We start from the raw sequence: 8,041 nt of genomic DNA, 5'->3' as shown, positions 1-8,041 counted from the left end.
GCGGCTTTGGCCGCCTCTAGATCCACCACCCATTCGACCAACCTCAAAGTCCGCCCATGTAACTGTCTGGCCGCCGGCGGCGATGAACTGGGTGTGGCGAGATGCCATTGCTTCCTTACCATGTGTGCGGTCGCGGGCGGCGAGGAACGCGGCGTGACGCAATGCTATCACTTTCTTACCAGTTACTATGTGCCGCGGTGCCATGGACGACGCCTGGAGAGAGTTCTGGGACGGAGGCGTCGGGCAGCCGTACAGTGCAGTGGTATTCAAGAGCTCAACGACAAACGACAACAACAATTTGGCTTCCCTTACAATTTTGCTTGTTCATTATCGCACAAGGTTCATTTCCATCGCTTCCGGAAACAGTGTGCGTTGAGCCTATTGTGTGTTGCATTATGATTGGACGGAACCCCAGCCACGTGGATCGCGCGTGTGCACGGTAGGATGCGCCGCGATCGAATGGCAATCCACATCCCTCACATCACACCCGTGCACCTGCAGCTGGATTGGATTTATATGCGCTAAATACCTAGAAAATGCACATCTCTCCCTAATAATAAAGTACGGATTGAGTCTCCGGATTCGCTGTCGCGGCCTTTTTACACAAAGATGCCAATTCTTTTTTAAATCAACCCGCGGTCCACATCATAGCTATCTGTAATCTGTAAGTCAACATACCGCTTCGGCCCTCGCCTATCCCCCAATGACGATCCCCAATTTCAGGCGTCGCCCATCGCTGGGTGCTTCTCCGCCATAGCCCGTATAACCCCACCCAATCCCTCGCTCGCTCGCCGGGATCCAAGGTGGCCGCGGCGGCCGGGAGCAGACGCGCGCGGGAGGAGTAGTTCGGGTCCGCGCCGCTGCCCTTTGCCTCTGCCACCAACGCCGCCTGCGCCGCCTCCCTTTGCCACCGCCACCACCGCCGTCCGCGCCACCGCCCTTTGCCGTCGCCACCACCGCCGTCCCCTCCGCCGCCACCACCACCGTCCAAACCGCTCTCGGCCGTTGCCGGGGATCCCGGCCGCGCAGCAAATCCAGCGCAAAGGATCTCAAGGCCTGCCGCCCTGCCCGGTGCACCCATCCATAGGCACATGTTCTCCATAGTTCCATTGGATCCCTTGCCGCCTCTCCTCTTTCCCTCGCTGGAGAAGCCTTTTTCATCGTGGCTTGCCCTGGATGCTAGATTCTGCAATTCCTCACCTGCAGTATGGAAGTGCATCTGCACCTGGGGCGCTAGCTGCTGATGGCCATAGATAACAGCAACGTGTACGAGGTGAGAGAATTTTCTTTAGTAGACAGCAATCTACTTTGATTCTTTACCATCAGGCATCTTTTCATAATCAATTCTGCTCAATTTTGACAATCACACGACAACCCCTAGCAAGCCTTTTGTGGAAACATCGAGTACTGTTTAAGATATGTTGTCCACGGGAAACTAATTAATGTATTTGGTCGATGTACAGGGCTACGTAGTGGTTGCAGTCTTGTATTGGCAAGTGAACAATTTAGTGTTCATTGGCAACAAAAAGAAGTGAATAATATCATGCCATAATTTTGTGTTGCTTCCCGGTCCTGGGTAGACGATGTATTGTACTTCTGCATGGAAGTCTATAAATGATTATCTGCATATTATTTGTTCGTACTTCTCCAAGATCTCAGCATATACCATCTTAGTAACTTCTGAAACTTTCAAGAGTATAATTTATCATTGTACAAGTGCGTATTGAACGTTAATAACAAGGGGATTCTGTTATTTCTTTTTCAATTTACTTGCACTCGTCGGAAATTTGGTGTATAGAGGAGCACTATTCGGTCTACGCGGTCATATTATTCTGAATTTCAAGGAACAAAAATGATGTATATTTGGAGACATAGGGGTTGAGGAACCTAATGTTCTTGAAAATTTTAAATATTGAAATGGTTGTTTTGATGCAGCGGAAGGCTTTTTCCTGAAGGGATTGAGATTACCAGGATTCAGATTGGATCCCTGCTGTGTCAGTGCAGGAGAACTGCTCGAACACGTAGGCATGACATGACCGATGCTGATTACACCTGGACTGCTTTGACATAAAAGATTCCCGGGCCCCTTGACTGAAATCCTGACTAAATTGCAAGTTTCCCTTCTTGAAATTACTGCGTCTGAAGCTTCCAATCTCACCAACTTCGCTGGAGCACCGTGCGCCCGTGCTCGAGCAGAGGTACCAATTTTCAGTACTGTTTTTAGGGGCTTCTACGTGAATCCCATGCATGGCTTTGTGGCATGCAAGACTTTCCTGCTAGACAAGCAAGAAAACAGAGCCATCACGCTTGCCCTACTGTAGCAGCCGTCAAAGCACCACAGAACCTGGGCTCTCTCAATGTCAGTTCATTAGCTGAGCTGATCTCACATGCTAACGCCATGTAATCTTTTTTCTACATTCCACATTTATGAGTTGGATTATATCGTAGATTGCAGTTCAGATCATTATCATGTATGTTGCTCCTTTGAAAGTTAGACTTCATAAAGAAGCAATTTGATCCGACCACAATACCTCTGAATAGATGCATCATGGATTTGTGGGTTCACCTTCTTAGAAGGTGCAATTCTGGTGATGGTGTCATAATTGATAAATATATACATTGCTTCATATGTTGGATAGTTTTGGCGGCCTTCTTTGTGAGGTACACTTGACTGATGAGGGCTTAAAAGGGGCCTTGGTTGTCTGTCAACTGAAAACTCTGTTTGTGCACAACCTATATCCTCTATGAGAAGGAACTGGATGGAGCAAGGTCTAAATGCCTCAAATTGCTTAAAGATATTCTATGCTCGGCAAGGAGATGGAGAGCGAGAAGTATGGCAGGGTCCTTGAGTGGTATTCGCTAAAGAAATACTTGGAGATCAAAATCATTAGAGAGTGAGGCTGCACTCTTAGTGGCAGGCAGAAACAAAGGATTTAGATAGCCCGAGCATTGTATCAGTATGCTGACAACTATTTGTTCCATGATCCGTTCAACGCAATTGATGCTCATACAGGATCCCAATTTTCCAAGGTAAAATACAATCTCTTTTTGTTACTGAACCTTTTTCCTACAATATTCGTATTTGTTCCACTTGAAAAAGCTAGGACTGATCTTTTGATAATGTTATGTAGAATCTTTGTTGAACTCCCTTGGTGTTAGTTGTTCTTGAACCGAAGAAACATGTGGTCTGGAATTGACATCATTCAGTTCCTTGATGAAAACAAAGTTGCATGTCCTTTTAGTCTAAACGTAATATTATGCCTTGGAGCATATGATGGGGGATAAATCGCAGTTATGAACTGCATTCCACGTGCATGAAGGCGAATGATTTTTCTGGATGCCATTGCCATCTGGTACATTGTGTTTATCAGTGAGTAATTGTACAAAGTTCAGATTATCAGTTTATGTTTGTCTTGGCAGATCGATGGTTTCACCGCGGTCGTCGGGAGAAATATCATCAATGGTAGGGGAAAAGCAGGTAGGCTGAGGCGGGCAACCACACCAAGCGGCCGACCCAAGAAGGCAGCCCTGCAGCTCCGCCTCGTGCCACTCCCCATCTCTATGTTTGTGTCAGACCCAGCGCAAGGTAGAGGCAGAAGAGGAGGCCGGGAAGAGAAGCTGCAAGGTAGGAGGCTTTTGATCTGAAGGCAAGAGTTGGACGATCTGCTCACAAAGACACACCTTTATTCTGAATTTCTACTTGAAAAGATTGATCAGGTCACAAATGTACCTTGGCTATGTCTCTCACTGTGTGTTGAATAATGTTTTGCTTATTTTCATCTTGGTTGCTGACATCGGTGGTGTTTTCTGTCGGAGAAAGTAGCTGAAGTGGAAGAAGAAGATGAACCTGTAGAAGAGCTGAAAAAAGGACGTGGTAGAAAGAAGGAAGCGAAGCCTAAACAGTATAATGATGTGAGTTCAGATTTCCTATGTTTTCTTCCCTTCTTCATCAATATGATAGCATAGTTGTCTTCTAGATTATGCGAATGTCTTTGGTTGTCATATACTGTGGATGCATTGTAGTTTGATGTATCGTCTGTATTAACTGCTCAACAGACTTTCCTTGAATAATTACACAGAGACTGTTCTATCTCCTATTGTTTCATAAAATTCTGATTAACCGCTCAACCTGTGACAGTACTACCTCGCCCAGCCGCGCATCCAAGATGCGACACTTGCTGGAAAGCTGGTCAAGTAGGCCCTCGACTGCGAGTTTTAGCAGATTGATCCTGCACATTAGCCTAATTGTTACAATAAACGGACTTACAACAATGATGCTTTCTATATTGAATTTTTATGTTCGACCTCACCATTGCTTAGTCTCCTTTCCTGATGTCAAGACACAAAGAATTTGAGATTCAATTTATCTTTTTTAGTTTTTACACTAGAGTGCTTCATTTATATGTATTACTGTAGACACATGGGAATCCTCAAGGTGTCAGGCTTGTTCTTATTATTGCTCATGCAACCCTAAACTTCAGTTAAATGTACTACGTCAGGTTTTAGTGTTTGGATCATCAGTACAAAACAGAGTTGATGGTATATGTCAATTCTGTATTGGTTCTAGGCAAGTAGGTTGACATGTTCATCTGCTATCATGAGTGTCGTGTTTACACTTGCAGTTCAGATATTAAGCTTAAGCTAAAGATCTCACTGTACTGTCTAGAGGTGGAACCGGGGAATGTTGACGCTTTATTGGTTTTGGTCACAAAAATGTTAGCTATACATGCTTTCATCTTGATTATATGGACTTCTCAAGTAATACTACTTCTCAGTTAATTCATTGAAGTAATGATACAATCAATTGGATATTTTTCTACGATTATGGATCTAGAGGAAAAAATGTTGTTTTCACATCATTGTTTTAATCCAATGTTCAGCTTTATTGCTATAAGCTTTACTGCTTTAGACATTTTCGTAGGAAATGCTGAACATTCGTATCAATTGAATCAATGTGGCCTTACATGTAGTGCCGTTACTGTTAAATTTGTAGATATCCTATTTTATTCAGCAGTAACTTTATTTTCTTTTCACTTCTTTTTTATAAATGTCATGCTCAATAGGTAATGTCACAGCAGCTGAATTTCTTCATAACTGGCATAGGCAGTTATCTTCTTATGTGCTGCTATTTCTAGAGGTAACCCCTAATCAAATAAAATTTTGGCATCTGATTCATCATACAGTATTTTTGCTTGGCGGAATAAACTTCTAAGATGACTTTCTATACTTTGTTAGGTGAATGGTATGTATAGCATGCATGTACCATCAAATACATCTAGCCTGCCCGTAAGTGCAGTAAGAAATAATGATATGATGAGCTAGGGTGAGAATTTCGAAGTGTTGAAGACAGAATCAGGCTTTTATTTTCTTGAATTATTTGAAGTGGATCATATATGTAAAACTTCAAATAATTTCTGAACCCACTAGATGTTGCAGCGTAGAACTACTACTTCTTCAACTTGAAAAGGGTCCATGATTTTTTCATAGCTGCGTTGTTAGCTTATCTATTGATTGTGGTTTTCTTCTTGGTAATCATAACTAAGTTTTCGCTTTACTGTAAACTGCACATATGCAATTGTGAAGGGCATTGAGTTTTTTCTTCAGAAGCAAAGATAGTAAGCTTCTCTTATTCCCAGCAAAGCTCTCTACTTTATTTCGACTGTAGAGTAGAGGGGCAAAGACAATTTATGAGCAGAATGGTAGTGAAGAGAGGAGCTGCACAGTGGCTTCTCGTCGTGACAACTATTTTCTTAACCTTTTTTTACCTCTACTGTTTTGCAATAGTTGACTTGATGTTTTGCTTTGGCTGCTTTGATGGGTGGTTGTAGCTGCTGCCTGTAGCATTGTATGGTTGATGTGTTTTGTCTTTGATGCAATCCAAATTTTGGCAGCAATTGTTTTGGAGACACGGGAGAAGACTTGGGGCGACGTAGTAGTGTGTGGGGCGGGCGGAGCGTCGGGAAAGGCCACAGCAACACCCGCGCTTCAATCAATTACGATGGCCTCTGATCGAACCATACTAAGCAAGTGTAAAGGAATTGACAAAGTGCAAAATTGTTCAAAGAAATATGACTTGGGGCGACGTAGCAGTGTGTGGGGCGGGCGGAGCGCCGGGAAAGGCCACAGCAACACCTACGCTTCAATCGATTACGGTGGCCTCTGACCGAACCATACTAAGCCAGTGTAAAGGAATTGACAAAGTGCAAAAGTGTTCAAAGAAATATGGCGGGTGGTCCCACATCTCAAAATAGAGGGAGAACTCAGTTGTGCCATTTTATCCAACTATATATCAAACATGTGCCTTTTTTGTCAAAGACAAAGAAAAGTGTGCTATGAAAGGAAATATGTGCCATTTTTATCAAATGCCTCCTATCCCACCCCCACCCATGTGTTTCTCCCAAGTCATCTGCCCTTCCCATGCTGCCTTTGCCTCCTTTGTGCATCACCAGATCATCATCGATGTCGGCCGCACCCGCACCATTGTCCCATCCACTTCTTCATCCTCGTCTCCTACTCCCTACAAGTGCCGCAAGCAATGGCCAACGATGACCCGAGCTATTTTTCTATCTCCCGTTGCAATGCACGGGCATTTTTGCTAGTAATCCCCTAAATATGGTAAATAAGCCCGGAAAAATGCTAAATTTGAACGCGGTGATTTGTAGGGTGTATGTTCGTCATAGAAGAAAACTCCAGGGCAAAGAACAAAGAAAATTTGGACTCCCCTTCAATCTTGGTGATTTCCCTCTCAAAAGTATGGAACTTGTTTGGTGATGGTTTGATTTATGAAAGGCGTGTATGACGACATAAGACAAACCTTCTAATTTTTTTACGAGGGCATGGTGAGGTCATACCATGGCACACCATGCCAGGCGTCATGTTTTCAAGCATTTATTTCATTTTTTCTATAATTGAAAACCCAATAAACAAACATTTGTGGTTGACTATTGCCACACATTTCATCGAAATATCTGTCCCTTCCTTGTAAAAGGCATGAGAATTTACTAAATGGAATGAGCATGGTTTTCCAAGCCGTTCTTGTGCACCCTTTCGTGCATCGATTGTTTGAACTTGAATTATGTGCATTAATGCCTAGGAAATGCACATAATCCCCTAAATATGGCAAATGAACCCGGAAAAGTGCCAAATTGGAACACAGTGATTTGCAGGTTGTATGGTCATCGTGGAAAAAAACTCGTGGACAAAGGACAAAGGAAATTTGGACCCCCCCTTCAATCTTGGTGATTTCCCCCTCGAAACCATGAAACTTCCTCGGTGATGGTTCGATTTATGAAAGGTGTGCATCACGACATAAGGAAAACATTCTCCAATTTTTACCAGGGAATGGTGAGGCCATTCCATGGGACCACGCCAGGTGTCGGGTTTTCCAACCATGTGTTTCATTTTTTATATAGTTGTTAACCCAGTAAACGACACGTTTATGGTTGACTATTGCTACACATTTCCTTGAAATATCTGCCCATTCCTTGTAAAAGACATGAGAATGTACTAAATAACACGAGCATGGTCTTATAGGTCGTTCTTGTGCACCTTTTCATGCACCGATTGTTCGAATTTGAATTATGTACATTAATGCCTAGAAAATGCACATAATCCCATAAATATGGTAAATGATCCCGAAAAAATGTCAAATTTGAACACGTTGCATTTGAGGCGGTATGTTGATCGTTGGAAAAAACTGAATGACAAACTAGGCCGGAAATTTGGATTCCCCTTCAATCTTGGGGATTTCCCTCTCGAAAGCATGGAACTTCCTCGGTGATGGTTCGATTTATGAAGGGCGTGCATGATGACATAAGCCAAACCTTCTCAAATTTTTAGCAATGCATGGTGTGGTCATACCATGGCACTATGCCAGGCGTCATGTTTTTCAAGCATTTATTTCATTTTTTCTATAGTTAAAAACCCAACAAACAAACATTTGTGGTAGACTATTGCCACACATTTCATCGAAATATCTGTCCATTCCTTGTAAAAGGCATGAGAATTTACTAAATGGCATGAGCATGATTTTCCAGGTCGT

At 43.2% G+C, this 8,041-nt stretch overlaps 1 long non-coding RNA gene across 4 annotated transcripts; it reads left to right on the top strand.

Moving 5' to 3' along the window:
• Positions 1-677: 677 nt before the first annotated feature.
• On the top strand, positions 678-6,320 carry LOC125537046. Of its 4 annotated transcripts, none has more exons than XR_007295511.1 (6): positions 678-1,273; positions 1,936-3,030; positions 3,421-3,717; positions 3,824-3,912; positions 5,064-5,137; positions 5,892-6,320. It is a non-coding gene; the product is annotated as an uncharacterized LOC125537046 (long non-coding RNA). The 4 variants fall into 4 exon arrangements; XR_007295509.1 differs by having other exon boundaries at positions 3,821-3,912; XR_007295510.1 differs by lacking the exon at positions 5,892-6,320 and adding an exon at positions 5,236-5,600.
• The last annotated feature ends 1,721 nt before the right edge of the window (positions 6,321-8,041 follow it).

This window comes from Triticum urartu, chromosome 2, assembly GCF_003073215.2.
Source record: "Triticum urartu cultivar G1812 chromosome 2, Tu2.1, whole genome shotgun sequence".
Classification (NCBI taxonomy): domain Eukaryota; kingdom Viridiplantae; phylum Streptophyta; class Magnoliopsida; order Poales; family Poaceae; genus Triticum; species Triticum urartu.
The sequence above is the reverse complement of the archived record's forward strand: the minus strand, read 5'-3'. Positions and strand labels throughout refer to the sequence as shown.